The sequence below is a fragment of the Ceratotherium simum genome, unplaced genomic scaffold (genome assembly GCF_057802395.1).
Source record: "Ceratotherium simum simum isolate JZ-2026a unplaced genomic scaffold, ASM5780239v1 HiC_scaffold_43, whole genome shotgun sequence".
In the NCBI taxonomy this organism is placed as follows: domain Eukaryota; kingdom Metazoa; phylum Chordata; class Mammalia; order Perissodactyla; family Rhinocerotidae; genus Ceratotherium; species Ceratotherium simum.
Genome location: NW_028261259.1, coordinates 2,392,710 through 2,409,069, shown reverse-complemented (window position 1 = coordinate 2,409,069; position 16,360 = coordinate 2,392,710). Strand labels below are relative to the sequence as shown.

At 45.7% G+C, this 16,360-nt stretch overlaps 1 protein-coding gene across 15 annotated transcripts in view; it reads right to left on the bottom strand.

Annotated features, from left to right (window-relative positions):
- Positions 1-16,360, bottom strand: part of LOC147911376 (5'-3' exoribonuclease 2-like) — an 85,967-nt gene that overhangs the window by 55,722 nt on the left and 13,885 nt on the right. For 4 of the 15 annotated variants that reach the window (XR_015551050.1, XR_015551047.1, XM_087428108.1 and 1 more), the window contains 7 exons: positions 15,535-15,626; positions 13,012-13,047; positions 12,422-12,643; positions 11,339-11,487; positions 10,779-11,041; positions 8,484-8,648; positions 6,827-7,150 (listed from right to left, as the gene is read on the bottom strand). The gene's annotated coding sequence lies outside the window, so the exon portion shown is untranslated. Of the gene's footprint in view, positions 1-6,826; positions 7,151-8,483; positions 8,649-10,778; positions 11,042-11,338; positions 11,488-12,331; positions 12,366-12,421; positions 12,644-13,011; positions 13,048-13,281; positions 13,315-13,350; positions 13,478-15,534; positions 15,627-16,360 lie in introns of those variants that run through there. The other 11 variants (XR_015551048.1, XR_015551046.1, XR_015551051.1 and 8 more) reach the window with 11 other exon arrangements.

The following is a 16,360-nucleotide window of genomic DNA, read 5'->3' as shown; positions in this document are numbered from 1 at the left end:
TCCTCTTTAAATATGGGCACTTCAGGATAGTCTTATGACTCCCTTCCCCTTGCCAGGATGTTTATTTTAACCAGGTGTCCCCTCCAGAACACGGGTCACTTCACCCCTTGGAGATAAGCCTGGGCTCTACAGTGGCTGCCTTGGTCTTATGAATACTACTCAGATCCTGGGAGCTGCAGGCTGTCCTCTCAGGATGGAACTCTTCCCACTGTGTAACGCTGGGGTGTCTTCGTCTGGTGCCTCTCCTGCCGTGGGGCTTCTTCCGCTCACAGCTCCACCACCTCTCCTGACATGGCTCAAATCCACAGCCAAAGCCACTGCACACTAGGCACACATCTGTCTTCTTGCTTGAAGTTTTCTTCAGTGGAGCTTGAATGTATTTCTTCTCTCCAAAAAAGCCAACTCAAATGGATGCTCCTTTTATTGGAAATGTGAGCAGTTTAGAGATGGGCACTCTGCTTTTCATGGCTCACCTGATTCAGCTGGAATATTACAGCACTAAGGGAGACCATTTCACTAGCTCCCAGAGTTAGATAAAAATGCAGAATCTAAATAAATAATTGAAATATTTCACATGATGTAGCTAGGATGTTTTTATCTGATCAGGAATTCCTCCCAACTTTTGAAGAGCCTTTCACCCATGCTCACTTATAAGGCAGTGCAGCAAGATGGCTAACAGTATGGCTGCTGAGGCCAAATGGTCAGGGTTTGATTTTTGCCTCTGCCTAGCTATACAGTCTTAGACAAGTTAACTTACCCCTCTGAGCCTCTCTATAAAATGAGGATAACAACAGTATCTACCTCCAGGATTGCTGAGAAGATTAAACGAGTGGGCCCTCAATTCAGTGACTGGCATCCTTATAAGAAGAGATGAGGACACAGAGACATGGAGGGAAAAAGATCATGTGAAAGACGTAGGCAGAGATTGGAGATCTGCTGCCACAAGACAGGGAAGCAGGAACCACCAGGAGCTGCAAGAGGTGAGGGAGGATTCTCTGCTGCTGGTAAACTGTGTGTCAATTGTAGGCCTCTCCCTTTGTTCTCACTCAAACCATAAAACCTAACAGTACCTTGTCTTAAAAATTCTGATTATCATGTGGCTTATCATATGGCTGTCCTGAAGATCATGGACCATGCCCGATGCCATCATTTAAATTTCTCAGGTCCACAGTTATCACCCCTGAACTCCTTCATTTTTCATTGTAACTCACTGAAATCATAGTCTCCATCTAAGAATGAGTAAGGAATAATTTTAAATGTATGGGAGAGAAAACCCAGCTAAATTTAACTTAAAATAATTTAACAATATAAGAAGAAGGAAAAAAAGATTCGATGAGGGAAGAAATCAGCTCTTGGTAACGAGACTTGAGGAGTAGATTGTGTCCAGGCACAGAGATGCAGCATACAAATGAGGGGGCAGGTCTTGTCCTGACCGTCCCCCATGCCCATTCCTACTCTGCTCTCCTCCCAGGTGGTCTCAAACCCAGTCAGTGGCTCCTACACTGTGACCTCGCTCAGCTCCACTCCCCAGAACTCCAGGTCTGGCAGGTAAGAACCCCGTGTATACCCGGCTCCTCCTCCTGTTCCATAAAGGGTCCTGTGCCTGGATCCTGTTGGACCAGAGAGGGCCATTTGACACCCCATTGCTAGGACATTGGGGATTTGGAATATGCAGATTAGCTCACACTGAGGAATTAGAACACCCTAGTCCTAGGGAGGAGTCAGCCCCGCACCAAGCTGTGTGCTCTGGGAGGGAGCCATCACTGTGTTAAATCCAGAGGCCGTTGTCAGGAGGCACAAGGCACAGCTGTCCACCTCCACTCCCTCTCTGCCCTTCCGTTTCTCAGTCACTCTTTGACCCTCTGAAATAGGCTTCCTTCCCCATGACTGCTAAGACTGCTCTATCAAAGCTCTTCAAGAAAGTCCAGAAAATTCCAGATCCTTCCAAAACCACCTCAGTCCTTTTCCTTCCTGACCCAGTGAAAGATCCCCCCATCTCACTTCTGTAACTTGACCCTTTTTGGTTAATTTCAGGTGTCAACTTGACAGAGCTAAGGGATGCCCAGAAAGCTAGTTAAGCATCATTTCTGGATGTTTTCATACGGCTGTTTGTGGAAGAGATTAGCATTCAATTCCATAGACTATGTAAAGAGGCCCACCCTCACCAGTCTGCGACCTGATACTACCACAAATACGCAGGCAAAAGATAAGTTCATCAAATACCATAAGAAACTACAGTAACAATTCAGAGCAGAAGGAAATGACAAATCTCCAGAAACCAACCTTGAAGTCACAGAAATTTACAATCTAATTAACAGAGAATTCAAAATAACTGTCATAAAGAAACTCACCAAGTTACAAGAATGTTCAGACAGTTCAATGAACTCAGGAATAAAATTAATGAGGAAAAGGAATACTTCATCAAAGAGACTGAAACTATTAAAAAAAAACAAGCAGAAATTCTGGATATAAAGAACATAATTAATGAGATAAAAAAGAATCTAGAATCCTTACAAAATAGAGGTGATATCATGGTTGAAAGAATAAGTGATTTAGAGGATAGAAATATAGAAATGCTTCCAGTGGACGAGGAGAAAGGACTCAGATTTTTAGAAAATGAAGGAATTCTTGGAGAAATATATGACTCAATTATAAAAGCAACCTAAGAATTATACGTATTCCAGAGGGAGAAAAGAGGGAGAAAGGAGCAGAGAGCTTGTTCAAAGAAATAATAGCTGAGAACTTCCCAACCCTGGGCAAGAACCGGACTTACAAATACATGAAGCCAACAGACCGCCTAATTACATCAATGCTTAAAGACCTTCTCCAAGACGTATAATAGTAAAATTGGCAAAAGACAATGACAAAGAAAAAATCTGAAGGGAAGCAAGACAGAAGAAAATAACCTACAAAGGAACCCCTATCAGGCTTTCAGCATATTTCTTGGCAGAAACTTTACAGGCAAGGAAAGAATGGAATGATATATTAAAAATACTGAAAGAAAAAAACTTTCAGCCAAGAATACTCTATCCAGTGAAATGATCCTTATGATACAATGGAGAAATAAAAGTTTTCCCAGATAAACAAAGGCTGAGGGAGTTCATCGCCACGAGATCTCCCATACAAGCAATGATCAAGAACGCCCTCATACCTGAAACAAAAAGAAGGCAAATGTCTACAAAGCTTTGATCAAAGAGATAAATAGACAAAATCAGAAAGCTACAGCTCTGTTTCACAACAGGGTAGCAAATACTTAATTATAACTTAAAAGAAGAAGGGAAGGAAGGCATCAAAAGTAACTATAAACACTTCAACTTAGTCACAACCGCACAACACAAAAATGAATAACTTGTGACAACAATAACTCAGAAGGAGAAGAGGAAAGGGATGGAACCTGCTTAGGCTAATGGAGATAACAGGCTATCAGAAGAGGGACTGTCTCATCTATGAGATCTTCATACAAACCTCAGAGTAACCAGCAAACAAAAAATCAGAGCAGAGCCATAGATCATAAAAAAAGAGAAACGTCCACAGAAAAACCCCAAAATGAAATGGTAGTCAGAAACACAAAGGAAGAGGAACAATGGAAATATAGATTAGGTGGGATTAAGCCCTCATGTATCAATAATCACTCTAAATGTAAATCGATTGAATTCTCCAATCAACAGACACAGAGTGGTGGGGTGGATTAGAAAACAAGACCCAACAATATGCTGCCGCCAGGAAACACATATCAGCTCTAAAAACAAACAGGCTCAGAATGAAGGGATGGGAGACGATACTCCAAGAAAATGGCAAATAAAAGAAAGTAGGTGTTGCCATACTTATATCAGACAAAGCAGACTTCAAGATAAAAAAGACTATGGGAGACAAAGAGGGGCAGTATATAATGATAAAGGGGACTTTCCACCAAGAGGACATATCCCATTCAACATAGTACTGGAGGTTTTGTCCAGAGCAATTAGGCTGGAAAAAGAAATAAAAGGAATCCAAATTGGAAAGGAAGAAATGAAACTCTTGCTGTTTGCAGATGACATGATTGTAAATAGAAAAAACCATAAAGGATCCATCAGAAAACTATTAGAAATAATCACCTACTACAGCAAAGTTGCAGCATACAAAATCAACTTACCACAATCAGTTGCATTTCTACTCTAATAATGAACTAACAGAAAGAGAACTCAAGAATACAATCCCATTTACAATTGCAACAAAAAGAAAAAAGTGTCTAGGGATAAATTTAACCAAAGAGGTTAAAGACCTATACAATGAAAACTAGAAGACATTCTTGAAAGAAATCAATGATGACCTGAAGTAATGGGAAGATATTCCATGCACATGGATTGGAAGAATAAACACAGTTAAAATGTCCATATTACCTAAAGTAATCTACAGATTCAGTGCAATGCCAATCAGAATTCCAATGACATTCTTCATAGAAATAGAACACAGAATGCTAAAATATATATGGAATAACAAAAGACCTCGAACAGCCAAAGCAATCCTGAGAAGAAAGAACAAAGCTGGAGGCATCACAATCCTAACTTGAAAATATATTACATAGCTATAGTAATCAAAATGGCATGGTACTGGCACAAAAGCAGACTCATAGATCAATGGAACAGAACTGAAAGCCCAGAAAGAAAACCACACATCTGTGGTCAGTTAATCTCTGACGAAGGAGCCAAATCATACAATGGAGAAAGGAAAGTCTCTTCAATAAATGCTGTCGGGAAAACTGGACAGCCACATGCAAAAGAATGAAAGTAGATCATTATCTTCCACCATACACAAAAATTAACTCGAAATGGATAAAAGACTTGAATCTAACACTTGAAACCATAAAACTCCTAGAAGAAAATATACGCAGTACAGTCTTTGACATTGGTCTTAGCAGCATCTTTTCCAATACCATGTCTACTCAGGCAAGGGAAAGAAAAGAAAAAATATACAAATGGGACTACATGAGACTAAAAGGCTTCTGCAAGGCAAAGGAAACGATGAACAAAACGAAAAGACAGGGCCGGCCCCGAGCCTTAGTGGTTAAGTGTGCGCACTCCGCTACTGGCGGCCCAGGTTCGGATCCCGGACACGCACAAACACGCCACATTTCCGACCATGCTGCGGCCGCGTCCCACATACAGCAACTGGAAGGATGTGCAACTACGACATACAACTATCAACTGGGACTTTGGGGTAAAAAAAAAGGAGGAGGATTGGCAAGAGATGTTAGCTCAGAGCCGGTATTCCTCAGAAAAAAAGAGGAGGATTACCACGGATGTTAGCTCAGGGCTGATCTTCTTCACACACACAAAAAAAAAACCACGAAAAGACAACCCACCAACTGGGAGAAAATATTTGCAAATCATATATCTGACAAGGGGTTAATCTCCAAAATGTATAAACATTTCATACAACACAACAACAAAAAAACAGATAAACCAATCTAAAAATGGGCAGAGGATATGAACAGACATTTTTCCAAAGAAGATATACAGAAGGCCAACAGACACATGAAAAGATGTAAAACATCACTAATTATTAGGGATATTCAAATCAAAACTACAATGAGAGATGACCTTACACCTGTCAGAATGACTATAATTCCCAAGACAAAAAATACCAAATGTTGGAGAGGATAAGGAGAAAAGGGTACCCTCACACACTGCTGGTGGGAATGCAAACTGGTGCAGCCACCAGGGACAACACTATGGAGATCTCCCAAAAAATTAAAAATAGAAATAGCATACCTTCCAGTTATCCCACTACTGGGTATTTATCCAAAGAAATTGAAATCAACAATTCAAAGAGATTTATGCACCCCTGTGTTCACTGCGGCATTATTCACAATAGCCAAGACATGGAAGCAACCCAAGTGCCCTGCTACAGATGAATGGATAAAGAAGACGTGGTATGTATTATATACAATGGAATACTACTCAGCCAGAAACAAAAGATAAGATCATTGTGGTTGCAACGACCTGGATGGACCTTGAGGGTAGGATGTTAAATGTAATAAGGTAGACAAAAACAAATATGCATGATTTCACTCATACACAGAAGATAAACATACACAGGGATAAAGAGAACAGATTAGTGGTTACCAGATGGGCTGGTGGATGGGCATTGAATGAAAGAGTTAAAAGGGCACATATGCATGGTGATGGATAAAAGTTAGACTACTGGTGGTGAGCACGATGCAGTCTATACAGAAATTCACAAATAATAATGAACACCCAAAATTATACAATGTTAACACCCTTTATAATTTCAATAAAATAATTAAAAAAGAAAAAAAATAATTCATTCTTTTTTATGGTTGAATAGTATTCCACTGTGGGGATATACCACACTTTGTGTATCTGTTCACCAGTAGATGGACATTTGGGTTGTTTTCCGTTTTTGTCTAGAATAAATAGGTTGTTATCAACATGTGTGTACAAGTCTGTGTTTAGACATATGAGTTTATTTCCCTTGGATGGATTCCTAGGAGAGGAATGGCTGGATAGACGTATGCAATTATTAAAGACGCATCCAAGCTATTTTTCACCAGCACTCGATGAGAGTTTCAGTGACTTGACATCTTCAACAACACTTGCTATAGTCAGTCTTTTTAATTTTAGCCATTCTCAAGTGTGGTAGATTCTCATGATGACTGCCACTTACATTTCCCCAATGACTCATGTTGTGAAGGAGAAGGCAAGCCATGCACAGACTGGGAGAAAACATCTGCAAAACATATCCCTAGAAAAGGACGTGTACTTATAATATATAAAGAGCTCTTACAACCCAATAGTAAGAAGATAATCAACACAACATGGCTTACCAGGAGACAGCAGATCAGGCCTGTGATGAGCACCAGGATTCCCGCCAAGCAGATGAGGATGAGGGCCCAGAAGGGGAGGTCTGGGGAGACAAGCGCTGGGGTGAGCCATCTCCTGTCATCGCCCCAGGGCTCCTGCTGAACCCACTGTGCCTCAACTGTCCTTGACAAGGGTTGGCCAACTTTCCTCATCATCCAAGACCCTGTGCGCATGGTTCTCTTCAATGAGGCACAGCATCAAGATACTCGCCCCCTACCGTGGGCGGGGGCTTCCTGCCGGTTTACCAGGCTTCTCAGTCAAGGTGTCATCTCTGTTGGGAGAATATTCTGGAAGTGAATGAAACGGAGAATGCATGTGAGTGTGTTTCACTCTTTTTAATAAAACTTTTTACACACAGAAAAATAAAGGGAACAGTCTCATAAACATCCATCATCTAGATTTAACAATGTACATTCCATCCAATTAAAACAATATTTCATCAATGTATAAATTATTAACACTTGCCAACCTTGATTCATCCCATGTTTTCAATGAAATATTAAAGTCAAGTAGACATCATGATGTTTCACCCCATTTTACTTTCCATCTCTAATAAGTGAGCACACTTTGCTACAAAATCCAAGGCCATTATCACAAGACAAAAGTGTAATAAATTAAACAAAATTAATACCTCTGGGCACAGAGGACTGAATTTGGGGTGGACTATCTTATGACTGCCGGGGGGAGAATGGGTCATCACAGTTGGCAAGCCTATGGGATCTCTCTAAATTCGTAAATTCCCACTCAAAATTGTTCTTCCGTGCCTAGAAACACATCATCCCCTTCTCCTTTATCTATTTGCTTAATATTCATTTTCTAGGATTAACCTACAATGTAATTTCCTGCAGGAAGTCTTTTCTGATTTCCGCCTGCAAGTATGAGTTTGTTCAGATCAAATAATTGATAAATTTCAATTCTCTATTCTTGTTATTGCCAGCTACAACATAAACTCCAGGAGGGAGTGGGCATAGGGGGAGGGGTGCAGGTCCCCCTACTTATGCCTCTACACAGACAACCTCTTAGAGGTGTGCTGTCTGATATGGAGCAGCAACAAGTCTCTTTTTGAATTAAAATTAATTTTAGTTAAATAAAATAAAAATTCTAACCTCAGTAACATTAAAAATAAGTAACAATAAAGACCAGTCACAATACCATCTTTCGAGCACTCAACAGCCACACGTGGCTATGCACTGGACAGCACAGATACAGAACATTCCACCACTGCAGAAAGTTCTAGTGCATTGGTGCTCATCTAGAGCGGGACTTGGCAAACTATAGACTGTGGATCAGAAACCACATCCACTCCCAAACCTGTAAGTCTGCTTCAAACACAGCTGGAGGCCCTCACTGACCATCTGGCCCAGTGGCTCTCAGTGCAGAGATAAGGAAACAAAAGTGCGGAGACGGGAGGTGACTAGCTTGAGGTCACTGAGCTGTCTAGGAGAAGGTGAGGGCCTCCCATACTACACTGGTGTCCTTTTCTCTCTCTCAATGGTGGGTAAAGACTGGGGGACTATGCCACCTCCTGCCAGCCTGAGAAAGTTCAATGTTCTCTCAGCCCCAGGCCTCCAGAGTTCCTAGAAGGCCTCACTTTCTTCCCCAATGACCAGGGAGCCTTACCATCCCCAAGGACATTCTTTCCGTCCAGGGTAAAGTTCTGCAGCTGGGTACCATTCTGGTCAGCCGCAGGAATTCCTCATAGATGGCAACTCTGTCCAGTCTCTGTGCCAAGGCGGCTGGGTACACAGTGAGTCCAGTGCAGTGTGGTTACCATGGGGGACCAACCTGGAAGGACACAAGGGATGAACAAGGGTGTCTGGAATTCTACCCTGATTCTAGATTCCCTGCTTCTGGGTCCTGTCCAAGAGAACTTTCTGCAGTAATGTCAACATTTGTCTGCACTACCAAATACACTCATTATTAGCCCCATGTTGTTATCAAGCACTTAAAATGTGGCTAGTGTGTGTGAGTGAGGAACTCAATTTCTCATGTAATTTAATTTACAGTAATTAATTTATAAATAAATAACCACAGGGAGAACATTTTTGGAACTTTGGAGTAAGGACTTCTGCAAATGCATAAAAACAATGAGAACACTGATAAAAATGGTCAAAATCAACTTTTCAGAAGTCTAGAAATTAATCAAAGGCTTGTAAGAATCTGAGGAGGGTTTAGTGAAGACACACGGTGGAATCTTGATAAAGGGAGCAAACTTTGTGGCATTATAACTTGCACTATTCCCATCCTGCTCTCACAATATCCTCCATAACTTTGAAAACCATCAGTCTCAGAACCATGGTAGCTGAGACAACCAGCAGCCCAGCAGCCATAATGGGTTTGGAGCTCTGAAAAGACCCATCCCCACTGAACTGCAACTAGCTGACCTGCCTGGCAGATCCCCGAAAACGCCCCATGTTCAGGGCTTGTTGTTACTAGACTCAGAGCTTGCCCAGGGAGGAAAGTCTGTCCCCAGGGCACTTGCTAAAAACAATCAGGGCTAATTGTTTTATACTGTAGTTGCCTGAGGGAGTGATACCAGCTGAGGCAAGCAAGAGGTGACCCAAAAACTTAGAAGAAAAATTGGGGGAATGAGATGTCCACAGGGGGCTTTGAAAAGCTCCAGGGTATTTGCGGGCATCTAGAAGGCCACAAGGGCTCAGGCGTGTGGCACGCCCAGGAAAGACTTGAGAACATCTTAATCTCTCACCTCTAGTTGAAAGGTTGGCTTAATATCTGAAAACTTGATTACGTAATACACCATATTAATAGAATAAGGGCCAATACCACGCAATCTCGACCACATATACAGAAAAGAATTTCACCAAATACAACGCCCTTCATGTCTAAAAAAGAAAACACTCAACGAATTAGGAATAGAAAAAAACTTTCTCAACCTATAAACAGCATCAATGAAAAACCCAAGGCTAACACCATATTCAATGGTGAAAGATTGAAAATTTCCCCCTAAGACCAGGGACAAGACAGTGATGTCTTCCCTCATCTCGCATGTTAATCACAGGTACCAGAGGCTCTAATGAGGGCAATTAGGCAAGAAAAAGGAATAAAAGAAACCCAGATTGGAAGGGAAGATGTAAAACTATTTGTTTTGCAGATTAGAAGATATTGTATCTAGAAAAACCTAAAAAATACACCCCCCCACACACAATATGTGCATCGTATCCCAATAGGTGTATAAAAAATTTAAATTGCCCCATCTGGTTAGTGGCTCCAATATGGAGAGCACAGTTAGACTGCTAATATTTGTTGAACGTTTCCAGAAGAGGAGGAGGAGGAGGAGGATGCTGGAGGTTGGTGGCCCCAAATGTTAATGCTTTTCTCAACCCCCGAAAACCTATGGAAGGAGATGGTAGGATTAGCTGACAGGGATGTGGGGCAGAATGGGCACCATGTCAGTGACTTCCAGATCAAGGATGTGTCACGGGAGCTCAGAACCATCAGCCACCAGCTCAGCCAATGCTTCCAATCTCCTCAACCCACATCAAGTCGGTGACCAGGCAGGAGTGGAATATGTCTCACAGCTGGCTGCCTCTATAGAGCTTGGTGACCTAGAACAAACGCGAGGGAGAATGGGTGAGACGGAGGTCTCCTGGAGACGCAGGGGGCCACTGGAGCCAGTGAAAGATCACAGACCTTGGGGCAAGGGAGACCTGACTTCAAATCCTGGCTCTCCCCCTAACTCACTGTGTGACCTTAGGCACAATTATCCCCTTTCTGAGATTCAGTTTACCCATGTGAGAAATGGGGAAGGCAGCTAGGACATCACCTCTGGACACTGAGAGAACCCAGGCACGCAGGGAAAGTGAAGGATTGAATTAACCATGTAACAGATGTAAGTCAGGTGGAGGAATGACGGTGCCCTCAGGGCAAGGAGCGATGCGAGAGGGGAGACCCCACCTGGTCCTGGGTGTCCCTCAGCAGGGCGGTGTACTGCGAGGATGTGGGCTCCGGGTTGCTGAGGTTCCAGCTGATGATGTGGAAATGTAGCTGGTGCTCTCTCTGGATGGATAAACTCTGGGCTGCAGAGCCTGGAGCCACCGAGAGGAAGAGCAGACAGGTGGAGACTCTCCGCTCCCAGCACAGAGGCATGGTGGTCCACGGGGTCAGGATGGTAGGTGCAGACGGCGTCCACACTGCTGGCTTCCCCATCCTTCTCAGGCCTGGGGAGAGAGGGATGTGGGGACTCTAGAGAGAGGTCCTGAAACCTCTGGGGTGGGGGCCAGAACAGGAAGGAGGAAATGGGAGGACGGGGGGAGACAGAGAGGGGTGGTGACAAAAGTGGTCATTAGGGGCAAATGCTCAGGGGAGGGTCTCGCCTGAGGGAGACCAGTCTGCAACTCAAGGAGAAGAGGCCCAGGCTGCTCTTCTTGAACAAGGACCCAGCTGGGGAGGAAGGAGGAGGAGGAGGAGCAGGAGGGACAGGGAGTGGGGGAGGGGCTGGGTGGGATTTAACCCACCAGGAGCTGCTGGAACCAGGGTCTCCTCAGGCTCTGCAGGACCCTCTCAGTGGAGTTGAACATGGCTGAGCCATTGCTCCTGTCTGATGAATATCAGAGGGTGGAGATGGGGAAGGTGACTGTGAGGGTCTTCAGGTTGTGCCCCAAAGCTGCAAGACGAGAGGGAGAGTGATGGCCATCACTGAAATCTGGCCTGAGACCACACCAGAGTCCTGCACTCATTATAATCTGTCGTCTTCTCTCCCAGTGGCACCACCACCCACCCGTGTGGTCACCCAAGTCAGAACCAGCACATCTGCTCAGCTCCTCCTCCCTCCCAGTAACACCAATTCCAGTTGTGCACTGGTCCTCACATACACTCCCTCTCTCCATCCCTGTCCCAGCTCAGGTCTTAACTTCCTTCACCCAGATCAACACCCCAGCAGGCTCACTGGATGCTCTGTCTAAAGGATGTTCTACATGGACCACTAGAAGAATCTTTCTGAAATGAATACCTCACTAGGGCCACCACTGCTCTAGTACCACCCATGGCTCCCTATGGCCTTCAGTGTTTAGTTCAACCATCTTGACCTGGCACTCAAGGCTCTACTCAATCTGGCTCCTGCTGACCTTTCAGTCTCATTTTATCCATCTACTGTGGGTTAAACACTATGCTTCACGCAACCCAAATTCATTTCAATTCTCCCCATACAGCATGTTGTTTCTGGCTGGAGCCTTTGATCATGGAATCCTCTCTGCCAGGAAAACCCTTCATCCTCTAGTTGCCAGGGTCCCTCCTACTTATTCTTAAAGACTCCATTCTGGTGAAACTTTCTCTAGCAAGCTCTTCCCCTCCAAATTATGCCAGGCGCCTCTCCCTGAAACATCCCACGTTGTACTATAATGGTGTGTTAATTTCACAAGACTAGGGGCTCTCTGAGGGCTGGCCTTAGACTGAACCGTCGGTATAATCTTTGTGATCAGCATGATTGCCCTAAAACCAGAATTTCACACCCTGGCTTCCCAGCTCCTGGATCACAACTGGCTGGTGGAGGAGTGAGGCCGGAGAGCTTCTCTTGGGAAGGAAAAGGGGCCCCCAGATACCTGTGGTGGCTTCTGGTGGCACAGGTGATGATGAAGTATGCAGGGACGTGGTGTCTGGCTCAGGAGCTGTGGCGAGGGCTGTCATCAGGGAGGGCCAGAGTGGGAGGAGCCCCCAGGCTCACCCGGGCTCCAGCAGTGGCTGTCCCAGGACCACCATTCACAGGTGAAGCATAAATGAGAGTGAAGAGACGGGTGACTGTGTGAGTAGAGGGATGAGCAAGCCTGTGGAGGAGAGGAGCCCAAGAGAGAGATATGTGAACAAGAGAGACTGCACTCGGAGGAGAGACAGATGGACGGGCAGAAAACTGGACAGACGGATGGGATATCTGGAAAAGGAGGACCAAAGGCAGGGCTTTAGGAGAATTAAAGTGAAAACCACGTGGGGTCAGAATGTGGTGGAAAACATGTCTGTGTCTAAGGCTTTCTCACACTGGGCTGGGACTCTCCACCAGAACCCAGGAGGGAGAGAAGGGATGAATTAGGGCCCTTCCAGGTGCTTCCCTCACCAAGGACAGCGGGTGAAGGAGAACAAGTGCTCCCCAACCCCAAATGTGGACGGGACCCAAGAGATCAGGACCAGGAATACTCACTGGTGGTAGCTGGGGCCACGGCTCCATAGGTGTAATCTGTGGAGAGAAGGCGAGAGGAGCTGAGCAAGAGTTGGGGTGAACATAAAGGATTAAGGGAGAGGGAGGATGTAGGGAGCTTTGTGGGGAAAGCAGAGGGGAAAGCAGAGGGGAAGAGGGGAGTGGTGTTCAGGGGGGAGGCAACGAGATGGAAGGTGGCTGGATCCAGTGATCACACAGTGATGAGAAGACTGAACCCAGACCAGGAGCATAGAGAGATGGATCATAGCTCACTTTAGAGCAACGGAGGCAACACAGAACTCTGACTGGGAGAGAGAGCGTGGCTGTAGCACAGCCCCTCACCACTGACGTAGAGGCTGTCCCCGTCCAGGGTGAGGGAGCCCAGGTGGGTGACGCCCTGGGTCTCATGGCGCGGCTCCCAGTAGAGTCACTCTCTGTCCAGCCCGGGACCAGCGGGGGTCAGAGTGGAAGGTGCAGATGATGTCCACCCCAGTGGCTGCCCACCCTTCTCAAGCCTGGGGGAGGGAGAACCTGGGGACACGGAATACTGAGCAGGGGTCCTTCTGGGTGTGGAAAGCGAGAGAGGGGAAGGGAGGAGGCTGAGGGAGAGGCTGAAGGGGCTGCTCTGATGTCTGGAGAGGCTCTCCTCGGTGTCTCTCATGTGAGACAACCCCCTCACAAGTAAGGCCTGACTTCCTTTAGGATGTGGAGGGGGGCCTGTGAGTGACAAAGAGGAGTGAACACACAGACCTGGGTGAGGGGGCGCCTGCAGGTCTGCACGGACAGCAGCGAGGAGAACAGTCAGTGCCCTGTGCCATCTGACACATGCAGGCAAGAAAGTATCGTTACGTTCTCTCGGTTTTACACTCCAAGGTCTTTTCTTTCTATTTCTTTCTTACTCCACAGCCATCACCCAGGCCTAGGGAACAGTCACCTTATTCCTAAACTTATTCCCAGCACCTCCCATCTTGCCTATTAAGTCTTCATTCTTAACCATGAAGTCCATTTTAACCCACGTGCTTAGACCAAACGCTAATCACATCATCCTTCTACTCGCATCTCTCCAGAGTCTTCCCACTGGTCTTAGAACAGAGTCCCAAGTCACCCCTGATCTGGTCCTGCCTGTCCCCCCTCGCCGGTGTGGCTCACACCCCTCCCCCTGTGTTGACTCGGCTCAGCCATCCCTCTTCTCAGTTCATGGACACACCAGGCTCTCTGCTTCAGGGGTGTCCTCATGCGGGTCCCTCTGTCTGAAATGCTCTCTTGAACACACTCCCACACCCTCACTCCAGTCTAACCCTCCAACTAGCTAAATCCAGTCCCAACTCTAGCTCTCAAGCTAAATATCAGTCCTTCTCAAGAGGGCTTCCCTGCCCCCTCAGGTTGAGTCCCCTTGTGCCAAACTCCCACATCATTCTCATCATTAACTCTCTAAAATCCAAATTCCCAAATACAATATAAATTCCACGGAGGTGGGACAAGGTCTCTCTGGTTCTCCAGGTCCCCATGCATGTGGCCCAGGGCCTGGCTCATCAGATGAGGAACCATCCCGGTTTGTCTAGGACTGCCCTGGTTTGAACACTAAACGTCCTGTGTCCTGGAAAACCCCTCTGCCCTGAATAAACAAGGATGGTGGGTCACCATAAATTACAAACTCAAAGACTATCTATTGCATGACAAGCACACATTCCCCTCAAGAACATCACAGGAAAGCTAGAATGAAAAAGGCACACACACATACACACACACAATTAGTAGCGGCCAACAACTAAATACAAAATTACTTAACAAGATTCTCTGCAACGTGAATCACCAGACCGTTATTTCAGAAAAGTTTCAAGAAACAAAGTTAATTCCCTTTAGAAGGCAAGGTGGAGAGGACAGTCTTTTTAGAGACTAGTGCCCTGCCCTGCAATCTACAGTGTTGCTTAGTACTCCTCCAAATGATTTGAAATGTCATAAAGAAAAAAATGCTCAAAATAACTCTGGCTACTGGCAAATTCAATGTTAAATTTGTTACTAATAAAAGGAGTTCCAATCATCTTTTTCCCTGAATGCTCCTATATTTCAAATTTTTGTGGAGAATTTATAGGACTTTAGAAGTCAAGTTGAATGGGTCTAAGGAATGTTGCTGAGTATCCCTGCTAATATATAATGGGATGTGTTCTAATACTACATACACACGCAAAACATTTCTGTATTTATATTATACATAAATCCTGATTTTTGAGTATTATGCAATGCAAGTAAATCTATATTTTCTACTATAATACTCATTTGCAGTTATTTACACTTGTTTTATGTGTTCTTATTTGCATATAACTGTACTTACTGAAATATTTACCACACACAGCTTACCGTCTTTCCCTTGAATATAATCCATCAAACATCAATAATTTTTCTCAAGATACCCTCACTCTCAGTGTCCATGTGGTGACAACCTGAGCCCAGGAAAGCCCACTAGCAGGTCTTCTGCACAGCGGAGGCTGCCGGAACCTGTTGGTACGAGGTCCACAGGGTACTCACCTGGTCACACAGAAATCCATGGATCAGCGAGGACAGGTGGACTCTGAGCCTGGTTTCACCTCAAACTTGAGCTCCACGGATGCTTTTCGTGTCTGAGGGGGGAAAAAAACCGCAAACAAGCTTTTGAGGCCTTTTATAGGGTGTTGGATGGAAAGTTCACCCCATTCACTTTTCTTTTTTGAATTTACTGATTTAACTGTAACTGTTGGCTGTGACTGGATTTTCCTGATTCCTATCCAGCCCCCTCTCCCCAAGATGGGAGAAGCAGGTCCGTGCTGTGTGCACTTGTGTCGCTCAACTCACTCGGCTGGACAGAGACTTTTTGGTGACTCTGGACCCTTTAAACAAGCTTGTCCTTTAGGGACCCTGTAAGTGACTCGCTGACTTGTAAACAATTCCCACACTTCATTCAGGGCTGGGGAGATTTTCAGGCCCTGGAGCAGGTCTCCCAACCTCGGCACCACTGACATTTGGGGCCGGATGATTCTCTGTCGGGCCGTCCTGGGCCCTGGAGGACGCTGAGCAGCATCCCTGCCTCCCCCTCTAGATGCCAGGAGCGCCCACATTAGTAACAACCCAAACACCGCCTCCAGACGCGGATAAGCCCCCTGGGGACAAAACCACACGGAGGACGGTGACGGGGACTCTGAGGAGGGGCCGGCGGCGCCCGGAGCCGGGAGGAACAGCAGCCTCGGGCGCCCTGAGCGAACAGCCCGGGGGAAACGGGGCTCCGGGGGGACGGAGGGACGCCGGGCCGTGACGGGGCTGCCCGCGGCCCAGGCCCCTCCCTGGACCGCGACCGGAGCCGGGACCGCCCGCCGCTTAC